Here is a 17,467-nt window from a genome sequence, read left to right as displayed (position 1 = left end):
GTCTGTGTATGAATAGGGTGAGCCTGTGACCTGGCCCAGGAACTAAGTATTTATCACTACAAAAGACTGGCCAGACTCCCCAGGTAATCCAATCAAGTGACCATTAACAGGTAACCTGCCAGACAGAAGATAAACAACACACTCAGATTTCTGTTGTAGACCGCCCTTTCTGTGATGTGGGTATGATATATCTGGGGGGTGGTCTTGAGCTACACCCCTTTCTGTGATGTATGTATGATGTTTCTGGGGGTGGTCTTGGACTCCAGGGGAGCAATTTAAAATGTCTATATAAGGGCGGGCACACCTTGGTTCTGGTTCCTCCTCCTTTCCTGCGTGTGAGGGGAGCACCCTGTTGCAACAGATTCAATAAAGAACAGGCTTACTAGCTGCTTTGCTTCTCAATATTCTCTGGTTGGCCTGTTGTTTTCTCCTACTGCTAGAGAACCTACAAAGGACTCTACAAGGGCTCTTGTGTCCTCCATAAGGGAATAAGGGCAGATCTTTGTTTATTACATAGGAAAATACTCAGACAGGGGATACCTCTCTCCCAATAGCATCTGAGATTCTGGGAAGGATACGGCTGAGGGATTACTGGGGAACAAATGGTGGGCTGGTTCCTAGGATCGAAAAGAGGCAGGTGAAAAGTCTAGCACTAGTGTGGGTTGCCAACTACAGCACTGACTGGGAGTAGCAGATATCGCAGAATGGCTGAAGTGATGCAGGTATGAACCTAATTACTGTCAGTCAGTTTTATTGCACATAGCCAAAGGCTGCCGCAATGTACACAGAATTAAAAATATATATACTGGATTGCTACAAAAAACCTAAAACATTTATATTATCAAGACATTACCTACTGTAAACAGAGCTATAAAAGTACCTTAAGACATTAAACAACAAAATTTATAAGCTAAAATTATCACATGGCCACTAATATAATAAAAAATAATGTTAATTAATACAATGTACAACTATATTCGGAGTTTGGTGATAAAGATAGAATATAACTTGATGTAAGGTAAAGGTAAAGGGACCCCTGACCATTAGGTCCAGTCGTGACCGACTCTGGGGTTGCGGCGCTCATCTCACTTTATTGGCCGAGGGAGCCGGCGTACAGGTTTCAGGTCATGTGGCCAGCATGACTAAGCCGCTTCTGGCGAACCAGAGCAGCGCACGGAAACGCCGTTTACCTTCCCGCCAGAGTGGTACCTATTTATCTACTTGCACTTTGATGTGCTTTCGAACTGCTAGGTTGGCAGGAGCAGGGACTGAGCAACGGGGGGATTCGAACCGCCGACCTTCTGATCAGCAAGTCCTAGGCTCTGTGGTTTAACCCACAGTGCCACACGCGTCCCTATAGCTTGATCTAGATAGGGTCAAATAAATTCATTTCCTTTACAGTTGGTGGCTAGCTTGGCTATATAATTTCCTCTAATTTTCCTAGCAGCAGTTGCAAAGAGTGCAAAAGAGTGCCAGATCACATACGGTACTTATTACTGACTAGGAAGGAAGACCACTGAGCAGGGCTGGCCCACCCATCTGACGAGGTAAGATCGCTGCCTCAGGCAGCAGGATCCACAGGGGCAGAAGATCCCAATGTAACTCTTCATTCACCCCTTGTCCCTGCAGCAGGTCTTCACTCTCTTCTTCCTCCCTGATGGGGAGGGGGCACCATTTTGTGGTTCACTTCAGGCACCAATTTGTCTTGGGCTGGCCCTGCCACTGGGAGCCCCATGAAAGAGCTGGCTATAGGTTTGGAAACAGCAGCAATTACCAACAGTAGAAGAATGGCGACAGAAGGTAAGGGAATATGCAGAAATAGCCAAACTAACAGGGAAAATTCGAGAACAGGGCGAGGAAACATTTCAAAAAGAATGGGGGAAATTTATGTTGTATATAGGAAAGATAAGATGAAATAGTGAAACCAGTAGAATTGGAAACAAACCTCATAACGGGAAAGAGTAAGAAAAGTGATGGATAATGAAAATAATAAGAAGCAAAATGTATAAGGAAACTAATATAACTAACAGAGGTGGTAAATGAATACAGACAGACAACAAGAATTGTATAAACGTGAGGACTTATTTGTTTGTGGACAAATATGGAAAATGAATAACAATATATAAAATGGAAGAAAATAATCCATAAAATTATATGTGATATAAAAACCAGAAGAAGGAAGGAGGGAAGTCAGCTCTGAAGAGGAAGTATAATTGTAAAATGTAATACAATATGTGTATGTGGAGTATCTAACTGAAAAACTAATAAAGATTATTTTTTTTGGGGGGGGGGAGAAAGAGCTGGCTGTAGCTTCCTTAATATCAGGCTTAAATCATAGAACTGTAGAGTTGGAATGTACCATGGGAGACATCGAGTCCAACTCCCCTACGATGCAGGAATCTTTTGCCCCACATGGGATTTGAACCCACAACCCTGAGATTACCGTAAGTGTTTCATGCTTTGCCCTCTGAATCGTCCTCCCATTCCAGAATTTGCTTCCGGCCTCAGTATCTTTTTTGTGTCGTGTGACAGAGAGGCAGACTCCAATAAAGACAGGATACATTTTGAAAAAGTGACAAATTATCTTGCAATTGAAGAGTTAACAACTGTTTTGCGTCCCCCTTTAAAACAAAAATACCATAACTTTACTTTATTTATTTATTAGATTTATATACTGCTCTTCATCATAAGATCTCAGGGCGCTTCGTAGAATGAAGTACAGGATAAAAAAAGTAAATAATTAAAAACAAAACCGCAAAACAATAACCCCCTTTCCCACAGACACATTTAAAAGACTGTAGAATATTAATCAGCCAAAGGCCTGGCTGAAGAGGAAAGTTTTTGCCTGGTGCCTAAAAATATATACGGTGGTACCTCGGGTTACAGACGCTTCAGGTTACAGACACTTCAGGTTTCAGACTCCGCTAACCCAGAAATAGTACCTTGGATTAAGAACTTTGCTTCAGGATGAGAACAGAAATTGTGCTCCGGCGGCGCAGCAGCAGCAGGAGGCCCCATTAGCTAAAGTGGTGCTTCAGGTTAAGAAAAGTTTCAGGTTAAGAACAGACCTCCGGAATGAATTAAGTTCTTAACCCGAGGTACCACTGTAATGAAGGCATCAGGCAAACCTCCCTGGCGAGAGCATTCCACAAACAGGGAGCCACTGCAGAGAAGGCCCCGTTCTCATGTTGCCACCCTTTGGAGGAGGCACATGAAGAAGGGCCTCAGATGATGAACACAGAGTCCAGCACGGTTTATATGAGGAGAGGCAGTCCTGAGCCATTGAAGGCTTTATATTTCAAAAGCTGAGGAGGACATTTTCTCCTACACAATGTGCACTTGATTTGGTCACCAAACTTTGTTTTAAAAGTACAATTCACACCCCTCTCCATAATACCCTGTCTTTTGTCACTCAGAAGCCCTGCATTGTTACATCCTCCTAGCTCAGGAGCTTTTGGTGTTTCCTTTCAGTCATACGGATGCTTAGGAAAAATATTTCTACTACACTTACGAAGGAGCCGTGCTCCTTTCCCTCCTCCGTCCCTCCTCCTGTGCTTTCCAAACACGCTGTATCATACTTATATGAGTCCTTCACACTTTAATCTGTTTCTTCCTTGCAACATCATCCTGTTATCTCTCCTGCACAGAATGGTGGCCTTGGTTTGGAGCAAAACACAAATGGGAGGCCTGGAGCTGACAGTGCCAAAACTTAGGTCTTTCTTCCTTTCCTGTTGGAATCATAGAACTGGAAAGGACAAAATGGACTACCTACGTCTGCCTGCATAGGAGCCAACGGATGAGGTTCCTTCTCCCTCCACCCCAATATTTTATTCAAGTTGACTCCCCTCTCTGCCTGCCTAATCCCGCACTAAGGCAGGGTATATCAAGTTTCCCAGATTCCCCCAGAAAACCTCCCCACTCCTCCATGTTCAAATATATAAAAGGATGTCACATAGAGGAGGGAGAAAGGTTGTTTTCTGCTGCTCCAGAGAAGCGGACACAGAGCAATGGATCCAAACTACAAGAAAGAAGATTCCACCTAAACATTAGGAAGAACTTCCTGACAGTAAGAGCTGTTCGACAGTGGAATTTGCTGCCAAGGAGTGTGGTGGAGTCTCCTTCTTTGGAGGTCTTTAAGCAGAGGCTTGACAACCATATGTCAGGAGTGCTCTGATGGTGTTTCCTGCTTGGCAGGGGGTTGGACTCGATGGCCCTTGTGGTCTCTTCCAACTCTCTGATTTTATGATTCTATGAAACAGTCCTCAGTGTACTTCGGCATCAAATCCCCACCCCTTGCCCTCCTGCTAGTTCTTGTCTCTTTTCATATCCAGTCCAAATTCTCTGCTTTCATTTCACTGCTTTCCTTGGCTCTGCCTTAGCCTGTCTCACAGAGTTCCTTTCTGTCTAATAAGGCATGACTGTCCTCAGTTGCCCCAGATTCACGTTGCTGAATACATCATTTTCCCCGTTTCCCCCTTATCGCTAGAACATCAAGACCCGATAGGTTACACTCTGCATATTCCTCTTCAAAAGCCCACTTCATTAAAGAGCTTCTCTGGTCAATCCTGCTCCTACTCATTCCTGTTCTCAAAACTCACACCTACACCAAGCACATTTGAAATATACTCAGAGTCCTGTAGTGATTTCATGCTCTTTATTGCAGCTTGTAAAACAGTGATTGAATTGCCCCCCAAATCTCAGGCTCTTACATACATTATTTACACAATGAGTCCCGTCTGATTGGCTGATTCTGCTTCCCTCCTGGAGCCTGATTGGTCTTTTCCTGCAGGCCAATCAGTTGTTGCATTCCAGGATCCTACCAGCCTAATAGGCTGATTAACTTCCTCCTGGAGCCTGATTGGTCTTTTCCTGCAAGCCAATCAGTTGTCGCATTCTAGGATCCTACTTGCCTATAGTTCTAGGATCCAAGCTTAGTACATAACAACATTTATTTGTTGTTATTTCTTTTCTTAGTAAGATTTACATCCTGTCGTAATTATAGAGACAGACAGACACATAAAGATATCTCCAGGGCAGCTTGCAACCAGTATTAAAATATGTATTCATTACAAAAGCTAAAACCCATCACAAAACAATGTAAAAACTAAGAATCTAACACTTAATTTCTTCTGTCAGAATATTCAAGGCAGCAGCCAGGCAGGGCTTCTATTCACTGGAACTCAGTTCCAGCACCTCTAGGTGCTTAGAATTGCTTAGAATAGGTCTTAAAATTGCCATTCTAAGACAACAAAGAAGGTGTTCACGGTGAGTTCTGGCACCTCTTTTTCTAGAAAAATAGCACAGCAACCAGCTATACATAAAATAAAACAGTGTGCCATAATTATCAAGTTAAAATTATGTTGTTGTTTTAAAAAATAAAGAATGCAGATTGTTTTATAACAGCTGCCAAGCACACTTGGTCCTTTCCTGGCTGACATAATACACAGGAGACATGGTCACAAACACGTCTGAAAAGTCATGACCATAAAGCAGGGCTAGAATATGACCAACAAAAACAACAGCATTGTCTTTTGGTCCGCAGTGCTTGAAAGGGCTTGGGACTGCAGATCTGGACCCCGCAGCTGCCTGTGTTCTTACAACCAGCTGGCAGCTTCCTCCGCCTTTGTCGCACTGTTGCCCTTGTAGAACAAAGCAGGAAAAGGATGGAGATAAACCTGGAATTAGTTGACTTTGCCCTTCAGTGGCTCTCGCTCCACCTCCTGGGGGGTCTCCCCACCTTCTGGCCCACCAGACCCCCTGGCCTGCGGTACAGGGCAGCTGTCTACCAGCTCCACCTGGTACGCAGGATGAGACCCTACCTGCCCGCGGACTGTCTCACCAGAGTGGTGCCTGCTCTAGTTATCTCCCGCTTGGACTACTGCAACGCGCTCTACGTGGGGCTACCTTTGAAGGTGACCCGGAAACTGCAATTAATCCAGAATGCGGCAGCTAGACTGGTGACTGGGAGTGGCTGCTGAGACCACATAACACCGGTCCTGAAAGACCTACATTGGCTCCCAGTACGTTTCCGAGAACAATGCAAAGTCTTGGTGCTGACCTTTAAACCCCCAAACGGCCTCGGCCCAGTATACCTGAAGGAGCGTCTCCACCCCCATCGTTCAGCCTGGACACTGAGGTCCAGCTCTGAGGGCCTTCTGGCAGTTCCCTCACTGTGAGAAGCCAAGTTACAGGGAACCAGGCAGAGGACCTTCTCGGTAGTGGCACCCGCCCTGTGGAACGTCCTCCTTTCAGATGTCCAGGAAATAAACAACTATCTGACTTTTAGAAGATATCTGAAGGCAACCCTGTTTAGGGAAGTTTTTAATGTTTGATGTTTTATCATGTTTTAAATATTCTGTTGGGAGCCGCCCAGAGTGGCTGGGGAAACCCAGTCAGATGGTCAGGGTATAAACAATAAATTATTATTATTATTATTATTATTATTACAAAAGAGAGGCTGAGCAGCACGGGGGCCATTGCTTGTTTCTGCGCCTCTTCCTCACTTTTCGTCAGCTGTTAGGTGTCCTTCTCCTCTCAAGTGGAAATTATTTCCTCAGTGTCTTGGGTTCAAGTATTCTGGTGCAGATTTGCTAAACACCTTGCTTGTATTTTTCACCCTCAGAAAAACACTCCTGTCCTCCTTCCTTTCTATTTAGAACCTGAGAGGTTACTAATTTTTCACTCTGAAGTCTACAGTTGGACAATACCTTTACAGCCGTGGCTCTTGTTGCGTCGGTCTCTGGTTGCTTTTTTTCAGGATATGAACGCGGCAAACCTGGAAGTGTATACTTCTGGGTTTCGCCACACGCGCATGCGCAGAAGCGCTCTATCGCGCCACGTGCATGCGAAGAAAGCGGCGCTCTAGTTGTGGACTTTTCAGGGTGCAAACGGCACCCCGGAACGAATTGAGTCCGTAACTAGAGATACCAATGTATTAGGATCAACCTGAATGCTGCAAAATAACCAGAAAGCTTTTAGTTCCCCAGGGTAGATATTAAAAAAGCAGGGTAACATCTAGCCCAATGAAAAGCTCTGGAAAACTCAAAGGCTTGTGCGCTATTTTGCCGCATTTTAGTTGGTCCTAATAAAGGTATTGTCCAACTGTGGATTTCCGAAGGTTTCTTTTTTTCTTATGGCCTTTTTGTTTTCTCCATGTAACTTTTCGCCAGCTCCCTTGAGCTTATTATTCCATGGTCATTCCTTGGCTCACCCTTATGGGGAGTGGGAAATGGCTCCAGCCATGTGCTCCATTTTCATTCGTGTCACGTTGCTGCACACTTTGTAGGAGCAGCAGGCGGTGCTCATTGTCCCTTGTGCAAGATGAAAAGAGAGAGAAAGCTCTCTTGGGAGCCCCAGGATCCCCTGCTCCAAATGGCCTCATTCTCTTTCAGACCCTTTGCTGCTTTGGACTTTGTTGAAAATCAGGCTTGATTTCATTTATTTGTTTGTTATTAAAATTCTATTCCCCCCTTCCCTCCAATGGAGCCCAGGATGGCAGACACCAAAATCTTTAAAAACAATACAATAAAAAATAAAATAGGAATGTATTTTAAATGTTTAAAAACTAATAAAATATTTGTAAAAGTTAAGAACATCTAAAAACATTTGAAAGGTGTAAAACTGAATTATTTCCCAAATGAGTTGTTAAAGGCTGGACTTTTTGCATACACTCACCAACTTTCTCCTTCTCTTGTCTGTCATCCGTTTGTCCCAGCAGCTGTCAATTTGGGAGAAGCCAAAGATGGGAGGAAGCAGTCCTAGCCCCTGTGAAGGGACGTTTTGGATTCAGCGACATTTGCTGGCACTATAGTCTCCCTTTGATTCTGCTTCTCCCTGTCTTTGCTTTGCCAGCTCCTCCTTCACTATCTTACAGCTGTACCTGCTTGTCTCAGGTGCAGAAGACAGGCAAACTAATATCAGTGTAATGGAAGAAGCAAAGATCACCAGTGTTGAAGCAATGATTCTTCAACATCAACTTCGTTAGACTGGTCATGTTGTGCGGATGCCTGATGATCTTCTTCCAAAGCAACTACTCTATTCTGAACTTGAAAATGGAAAGCGTAATGCTGGTGGTCAACAAAAGAGGTTTAAAGACTGTCTCAAGGAAAATCTTTAAAAATGTAGTATAAGAAGAGTTTCGATTTGATATCCCGCTTTATCACTACCCAAAGGAGTCTCAAGGCGGCTAACATTCTCCTTTCCCTTCCTCCCCCACGACAAACACGCTGTGAGGTAAGTGAGGCTGAGAGACTTCAGAGAAGTGTGACTGGCCCAAGGTCACCCAGCAGCTGCATGTGGAGGAGCAGGGAAGCGAACCCGGTTCACCAGATTACGAGTCCACTGCTCTTAACCACTACACCACACTGGCAACTGGGAAACACTGGCCTGCGAGCGCTCCAGTTGGAGAACAGCCTTTACCAAAGGTGTCATGGGCTTTGAAGACACTCGAACTCAGGATGCAAGGGAGAAACGTGCTAAGAGGAAGGCACGCTAGGCAAATCCACACCATGATCAACTCCCGCCTGGAAACCAATGTCCCCACTGTGGAAGGATGTGTGGATCCAGAACTGGCCTCCACAGTCACTTACGGACTCACTGTTAAAACCGTGTTTATGGAAGACAATCTTACTCGGCTACGAGTGATCGCCAAAGAAGAAGAAAAAGGACCAGCCTACGCAAGCAGTCTGAACTGTATACCTTTGCACCATTGCTTTTTTTCTAAAAAAAAGGTTTAGGGGTACTCTCATTTTCCTACTCATATTGAAATACTGCCTCTCAATGAGGCCAAACTTAGATTCACAAGGTGTTTAGGGGTGTGCGTCCCCCTGCACAATGCCTTGCACCAGCAGAACATTCCATTTTCCGGGTGGGGAATGTGAAAACCAATGAGCCACTTCTCACAGCTTGTTGACAAGTGTGCAGTGACACCTAGTGGCAGAGACAGGCATATATCTTCTTCCTAGCATGCTCCTTTTTATGTACAGTACAGAGATTCATCTCTTTTTGTTCAACTTAAGGAGACATTCAGACATCTGAAAATCCGCTTGCAGCCTGAAATGGTACAGTTCAGAAAAAGATACTGCATGTGATTCTGCTGTTTGCATGGCTTGACTCAACCAAGGAAAAATATTGAAGAAGTTTGACTTAAGATAGCATATGTCCATGTGTATGTGCTACAGTTGCAGGAGAGAGTATTTTCAGGTTTAAGATTGTCTTTTTCACTGCAATTACTATTCTTATTTCATTCACATTTTTCAGAGCATCCTGATGATGTAGTGTCATTGAAGAGGTTGTGACGGAAATTAACCGGGGGGGGGGGGCGCACATCTTTAAAGTTGTTAAATGTTACAAATACTATGCCTGAACGTATGCTTTCGACTTGACAGCTCAGGGAATATACCTAGCTTTATGAATCATATAAAATCAAGCCCTTTGCCAAGTTCCTCCATTCCAACACCATTTTGCCCTTGGAAAAAGGACTCTTTCCCCTTCCACCTCCCCAAGCTTGAAGACATGTATACACACCTCCTACCCCAGGAAATGACCAGAGGTGACAGTTGCTGGGCTCATTGTTCTCCAAGGGAAGCCAGATCTCATCCCCAGACTTGCCTCCGGCTCCAGACATGCAAAGGAAGTTCTATTGTACTTTGGGTGGTGGGTACTTAAGACATGTTTGCCTATGCTAATCTTATACTTGGGTGTTGCCCTGACATAGCTGCCTATGCTAATCTTGTGTAACCCTCCCCTTTTGTGACATGTTAGTGATGTAGCAATGATGTATTGATGATGTTGTGCGAACTGTACTCTGGGATATGGTGGGAAAGTTTTAAAAGTCAATTTCGCCCCATGCTCTGGGTTCCCTCGCTGCTGTTGAACCTGTTGCGCAACAATAAAGGATCTAAGTCTACTGACTGCTGTTTTGCTCCAAATTGCTTGGAGTGGAATTTTCTTCTTTTACTGACCGCATGGACCCGCGGGGGACTTGGACCCCGATGAGCTGGGCTGTTGAGTAGTCTCTCAACCCAGAATTTTCCTTAACAAGGTCATGTCACTGAAGAGAGGAAATGTCAGAAGATAGAGCTCTGCTGAAACTCCCTGCTCTACACAACTGTTAAAGGTGCAGAAGTCATTTACTTTGCTGTCTTTCTTTCTTTTTGTATCTGGCCACATTATACCATATCCCAGTATTTTCTTGATTTTCACTGGCCTAATTTTTAAATGCAATTTCAGCACCAGCCTGTCTAATGTAGTCTCTGCCAGAGCACTATTGAGACTTCTCAGGGCTCTTGTACCTTTGAATGAAGGTTTCCAGTTTGTTGTTCCTACACCTTTTATTTCTTCCTGTTGTCTTTTGCTGGGACATTAGTGAGGAATAGTGTAATAAATTTTTTAAGGTCATTCATATATATATATATATATAGATATATAGATATAGATATAGATATAGATATAGATATAGATATAGATATAGATATATATAATGTTCATAAATGTACCAAGCAAAAGGTAAAGGGACCCCTGACCATTAGGTCAAGTCATGACCAACTCTGGGGTTGCGGCACTCATCTCGCTTTATTGGCCGAGGGAGCCGACGTACAGCTTCTGGGTCATGTGGCCAGCATGACTAAGCCACTTCTGGAGAACCAGAGTGCATGGAAACGCCGTTTACCTTCCCACCGGAGTGGTACCTATTTATCTACTTGCACTCTGACGTGCTTTCGAATTGCTAGGTTGGCAGGAGCTGGGACCGAACAACAGGAGCTCCATGGCAGGGAATTTCAAAATGGATATATAAGGCCTTGCCATTGTTCAGGGTCCTCCTCCTCTCTCCTGTGTGCGGGGGCGGGGCACCCTGTTGCAACAGTCAATAAAGATCAGGCTTACTAGCTGCTTTGCTTCTCAGTAGAGTGGTACCTCGGGTACCATACACTTCAGGTTACATACGCTTCAGGTTACAGACTCCGCTAACCCAGAAATAGTACCTCGGGTTAAGAACTTTGCTTCAGGATGAGAACAGAAATCGTGCTCCGGCGGCGCAGCAGGAGTGCGAGGCCCCATTAGCTAAAGTGGTGCTTCAGGTTAAGAACAGTTTCAGGTTAAGAACGGGCCTCCGGTACAAATTAAGTACGTAAGCAGAGGTACCACTGTATTCTCTGGTTGGCCTCTGTTATTTTCTCCTACCGATGGAGAACCTACAAAGGACTTTATAAGGGCTCTTGTGTACCCCATAAAGGAATAAGGGCAGATTTTGTTTACAACAATAGCTTCATACTTGCCTGTTGAATAACTTAATTGCTCCAATGTCAATTTCTGTTGAGTAAACAAATTCTGTTGTGCTTTTTCTCCCATAGGGTTTAAAAAAAACCTTATAATAGAAGAATAGCGCTATTTCACTATAGAAAAGAGGGGAAAGTTAATGCAAGATATAGTAATTAAAGCCTGTTTCCAGTGTAGGAACTGAAACTGACCTTGGAGCAGTTATTCAAGACTCAATTATGAAGTTCCCAAGTCCTCATCCACTATCAACTGGAAGCAATAATGCAAGAATGGACCTGAAAACTGGAAACTTGTAATGAGCATTGGAAAGCAAAGTTACACAAAACAGCCTTCCATTCATGCAACCATTGGGTACAGCCCATGATTTCCTGTTTGGGAAGTGCAATATAACTATTTGTTTCCCCAGCTTTCATTTTATGTTAAGTTCCATCAACATCCCACTTTACATTAAACCCATTCACTGCGAGACATCAGCACTGGAAAATCCAGTCAGCAATATTTTTAAGTGACAAAGTATAGCACAAGGCAGCCATTTCCAGCTTCCCCAGAATTGTAAAAGAAACTGCATTCATTCACATTAATTCCTTCCCCAGATTCTTATTTGAACTGTCTGAAGGTAATTTCAATACATAAGAAACAGCCTTTACCTTTTAAAAAAGATTGTTGAATGGTTTAAGGCATCTTTCTATTACAAAATGCAAAAACTTTTGAAACAGAATGAATTGGAACTCTTTAAACTGTTGCAGGAATTTATGTATAGGTTGGGGGGGCGGGGTTGCCCCTCCAGCAGATATCCAGCAGATATGTACTGGCTCACTGGGAAAACTTCAGAAATTCATATAGACATGTGAGCTCAGCTACTCAGCAGCCCCTCTGCCTGAGTGATAATTCCTGGCATCCTGATACCTGAGTGCCAGACAGGTAGCCATTCCAGAAATAACAAACCCAGATGAAGACAAAAGGGTGTGATTAACTTGGCTGGGAAACAGGGAAATGTAAATATCTCTTTTGTTACACTTGATGGGTGTTTGGTGGAGGGCAAGGAGAACCATGGGGCAGGGTCCAGGATGCTCAGATTACTGCCACAAGACCTCCCCTTTCATGATGTATGAGTGATGTAGTTTGGGGGAGGTGTAACATGGGGAATAGCAGCTAATAAAAGTTTGGGGGCTCTTTTGTTCGAGGCTTCCATCTTGTTCCACCTTGTGGCGGGTGGGGTCCTGTCGCAACAGTTTTCAATAAAGACCAAGCCTACTGGCTGCTGTTTTGCTCTGGTCTTCCTGGCTGGTGTCCTTGTTTTTTGTCCAAGGGAGCCCTCAGACTTCTCCATTAACAAGACATAATCTGAACCAAATATTTTAGTCTCCACCCCCTTCTTTGTATGTGCCAGAGTTATGCCTACTCTGCTGATCTGTCAATGCCCTTTTATCAATTGTCCTTGATGATCACCATGGGCGGGGTGTGTGATGAGTTGATTTTTATACTAAAAAATGGCTATTATAAATCAACATATAAACACTATTGTGACCGTGCTTAGACCTGATGTTCGCTGTAGCCTCACTAATCCCTACTTAACCTCATTCATTTTCTCTTTAAGAGCGAAACTCCACGAGATTTGTTCAAGGACCCTGGATTATGTCTCGTCTGTCAGACTATAGAACTCACAGAGGATTATTGATTAAAAACTTCCCAGTCATCTCCAAGGCAGAGAGCAGCTGTACGACGTCGTAAAAAACCCAGCCTTTTCTATTCCTGATTTGGATTTCTCTGTATAGAGTGTCTTTGTCATTGGCCCATCCTGAGATGGAAGAGTAGTACAGTTCAGAAAGCATAGGGCTGACTATGCAACACAAGCATCCCCGGAGCCATTGTTGCTGTGTCACAACTTGTCAGATGCTATGCCACTCAGTCTTTAATCTTGACCTTCCCCCTCCCTGTTAGGCCCCATCATGGGAATTGCTTTGTTTCCGTCTTGTTTTCTTTCTCTAATGTACAGAATATGGAATTTTTGTATATACTGAAGACAGAAGAATTGCAATGCATTCCCCTTAGTTCCTCGTACAGTGGTACCTCGGGTTAAGTACTTAATTCGTTCCGGAGGCCCGTACTTAACCTGAAACTGTTCTTAACCTGAAGCACCACTTTAGCTAATGGGGCCTCCTGCTGCTGCCGCGCCGCTGGAGCACAATTTCTGTTCTCATCCTGAAGCAAAGTTCTTAACCTGAAGCAATATTTCTGGGTTAGCGAAGTCTGTAACCTGAAGTGTATGTAACCTGAAGCGTATGTAACCTGAGGTACCACTGTATAATGAAAATGCGTGGAATCATGAGAGTGAGACACTTCTCCAGAATATTCATTTTCAGCTCTGCTCTTTGTGCACTTAAGGCATTGCTGCTGAGATTCCAACCAGGCAGGACTGAAAGAGCTGTGTCACTCACTGCCATCAGTGGCTCAGCAACACTATCCTGGAATTAGCCAAAGTAGGGTGTCTTCTAGATGTTGTTGGACTCCAGGTCCCATCAGTCCCAGCCTGCATGGCCGACAGTCAGGAATAATGGGAGTTGTTGTTGATTTTAAGGTGTGTTTTTTTTTAATTATCACTTCTTTGTGCAAACATAAAACATGCCAAGACTAACAAAAAACGGGTCACTAGTGGGTTAATGCAAAACATTTTATTTTACAGTACAAAATAATGAAGTGATGACACTAAAGCAGTTCAATGAAGTATTCAGTCAATCAGTTTGGAAAACACAGAATAGTAGGAGATAACTAAAGAATATTGCCTGCTTATCTCCGCCATATTGCAGTATAACTTGTAGCTGTTTCTCATCCTTGTCTTGTTTCATTTGTATAAGTAATAAGTTCATACCACACAGGTATGTTTTTTCTGCCACCTTTTGACAATTTTTCCATTGTGGCTCTTTGCCAGACTATATTATACCAGCGATCTATATTCAGTAATTGCAGGTCTGCCTTATGCCTGGAATTTCCCAGACATAGCCTCGATTCATCTGTCAAAAATAGCATCCAGACGGAATTTTCTAAAATTGGCAAATTGTCCGGAAAAATCCGGGTGTATGGCAACCTGTGCCGGAAGTGTTGAATAGCACCCTCCTCCCACCCAGGATGCTGACACCCACCCATTGGCGGCAAGAGCTAGGCAAGGCGCACTGGGTGCTCTCCACCCTCTGCTCGCCCCGCCCTTGACCCCGATGAGCAGCTGAGCCGCACCCAGGGGCTCCACTCCTGGGTCAAGCGTGATTGGCAGGGGGGAGGCGAGAGGAGAGGCAACAGCAGCATTGCCCAGGCAGTGTTCTAGCCCACCCAACCAGGCTGGGATCAGTGGGCTCCCTCCACACCCCACACCCATGGGGGCATGCCCCATGCGCCCACCCTGGGAGGCTGGTGCATATACCGTATTTTTCGCCCTATAGGGCACACCGGCCCATAGGGCACACCTAGTTTGGGGGGAGAGAAATAAAGAAAAAAGAATTTTATTCCCCCCCCCGGGGCGGGGGCGGGGGAAGCCTGAGCTTCCCCTGACCCCAGCCCCCAGAACAGGCTGCTGTCCACAAGCCTTGGGAGCCCGGCGGGAAGGTGCACACCGACCCCTCTCGCTCTCCAGGCTTCAGTGAAAGCCTGCATTCGCCCCATAGGACGCACACACATTTACCCTTCATTTTTGGAGGGGAAAAAGTGCGTCCTATAGGGCGAAAAATACGGTACTTCATCACTGCCTGGTCATTTATATGGTTGAAACCAGGCATCCAGGTGCCCTTTTTCCTGCAAGGACACTGGCCGAGCAATTCATGAATGGCAGTCTTCACTGCCCCATCGGTGTACTCTTCACTTGACCAGCTCTTCGGACAATACGCAGGACGCCTAGAGATTGCTTTCCCTGTAGAGGGGGAATGTGTCAAGTGGCTGGTCCATTAGGGGAAATGGGGCACTGCCCCACTAACATCCACCTGCCCTCAGCCAACCCCCACCTGCCTGCCTCCTTCCTTATAACCAGCCCAGGTGGAAGACCCGCCTGGCCCTGTCTCTGCCCTCCCCTTACTGATGCTGAAAGAAGGATTATGAGGTCTGCATGGGGTCTTGCGTGGTTTGGATATTGTTGAGGTGCAGAAAATAATCAGAATCACCAAAGAGCTGGAGCGACTTCATTTCAAAATGAGAACACAAAATACATACCGTATTTTTCACTCTATAAGACGCACCAGACCACAAGACGCACCTAGTTTTTGGAGGAGGAAAACAAGAAAAAAAATATTCTGAATCTCAGAAGCCAGAACAGCAAGAGGGATCGCTGCGCAGTGAAAGCAGCAATCCCTCTTGCTGTTCTGGCTTCTGGGATAGCTGCGCAGCCTGCATTCGCTCCATAAGACGCACACACATTCCCCCTTACTTTTTAGGAGGGAAAAAGTGAGTCTTATAGAGCAAAAAATACGGTAATAAACAAAAGCATACCAATAACCCCTCCTACAAACACATACTGTAGTTCAAAGGTCAGAAAGGGGTGGTTGAAGCTCCAGGGGATGGAATTTCAAGGGGGGTATTGAAATGTTTTTTAAAAGAATTTTATTTAAAGGCCACTTGGAATGGCTCTTATCTTTAAACAAAAACACTTTGAAAAAATGGGGTTGGGAGAAAATAAGAAAATCTCCAACCATCTCATAACTCCTGAGCATCAGCTGGATTTCCCCTACTTCACCCCACAGGGTGTCACCTGATTGCTCCCTCCTTTTGTAAAGAAAGGTCCAAGGAGCAATGGGTTTTTGCGCAGCCTTGAAATCAGGACATGCTTGGGGCTTTTTACTTTACAAAACTAAACCGTCTGTCTCCTGCTGCCCAAGGGATCAGGGCCCGGGGCAGGTGCTGTGTTTTGCAGTTTCAAAGGTTTGACAGACTATCTTTGTAATTATTACCAGGGTTAATTCCTTAAGTAGCCCCAACTCTCAACCTGTTCCCTTTTTTCAACATCCACAGTTATTTTCTGAATCAGGGCTTTAAAGGGGGGAATCAAGGACCCAGACGCGCCAGGCTGCAGGTCCCCCGTGTTTGCAAGCCTTGCTAATGGACCAGGCAAATGTTCCTGTCAAGCCTGCGAATAATAGGCTACACATCATATTGATCTATCGTCAACCATTGCTGCTAAGTATTCAGGCTTTGGTTACACAAAAAGGAGTTCAAGCAGGCTCACTAAGGCTTTGCAGATTTGGGAGACGTACCCAGCAACTATCAAGAAATGGCCGGCCTATAAGGCAAGATTAGCAGCAGGATCCACAGGGGCAGCAGATTCGGCCTTCAAGGAATGAATCGGTGGCTTCTGTGGCAGCAGCAACTGCTATGGCACACGCCTCGGAGGCTGGATCCTGCTGCCTCTACTAAAGGGAGATGGGGAAAGGTTTCTCTCAATATTTTCTGTGCTTAGAACTCTGTACCTAAGAAAGGTTGCTCTCAAATACTATCTGCAGTAAATTCCTGTGCTAATCCTGTGCTAATCTTACTTCTGCAAATTTTGGCCAGACAGTTAGCACACCGCCAGTGACTGCTTGCTAAATTTGGCTGGCAGGTCAAAAGTGCAGATTTAACCAGGCCTGCTAAAGAGGCCCCTTTTCCTGTCTTATGCTTACTAATGCAAAGATGAGAAAAGACACGTGTACGAAGGAGAGGGGAGGGAATGCTTAGCTAGCAGAAAGACAGGAATGTTTAGCAAGCAATAAAATGTGTTTAGCAAGCAAATATAGATGTGCCATGTAAGGGAATAATTTGAGAAGGTATGGGAGGGGGGAGAGTGCTCAGAAAGTATAAGAAGGCTTGCAGATGCGTATTGCTTTACAGCCAGTATATTTTCAGGAGCTATCCAGCTGGTTGTCTCTGTGTACAGATTGTCTCTGTGCACAGATTTCAATAAACTTTTTCTCCAAAGAAGATTTTGCTTTCCTGGTACTTTTGTTCCCTCCAAGGTCCGGGGATGGCGTGGCTGATGGATCCCTAGGTAAATAAGGCTTCATTTCTTTGGGGGCTCGTCCGGGATAAGCCCTCTCCCCAATACGGACCGGAGGGCCAGGCTCAACCAAGGTGAACAGCTCAGCAGCGTTTGCAGGCTCCCGTGCGCACCCCGCCTGTTTCGTGGGGGGAGCCAGCCACACTGTCCTGCAGTGGAGACATCTTGTTGAGGGAGAAA

General features: G+C 44.9%; 1 long non-coding RNA gene across 1 annotated transcript; it reads right to left on the bottom strand.

Annotated features, from left to right (window-relative positions):
- Window positions 1-5,469: 5,469 nt before the first annotated feature.
- On the bottom strand, window positions 5,470-7,766 carry LOC308473705. The gene is made up of 2 exons (XR_013984223.1): window positions 7,675-7,766; window positions 5,470-5,639 (listed from the first exon to the last, which is right to left on the bottom strand). It is a non-coding gene; the product is annotated as an uncharacterized lncRNA (long non-coding RNA).
- Window positions 7,767-17,467: the final 9,701 nt, after the last annotated feature.

The sequence above is a fragment of the Podarcis pityusensis genome (assembly GCF_964106645.2).
Source record: "Podarcis pityusensis genome assembly, chromosome: 3".
NCBI lineage: Eukaryota > Metazoa > Chordata > Lepidosauria > Squamata > Lacertidae > Podarcis > Podarcis pityusensis.
The sequence above is the reverse complement of the archived record's forward strand: the minus strand, read 5'-3'. Positions and strand labels throughout refer to the sequence as shown.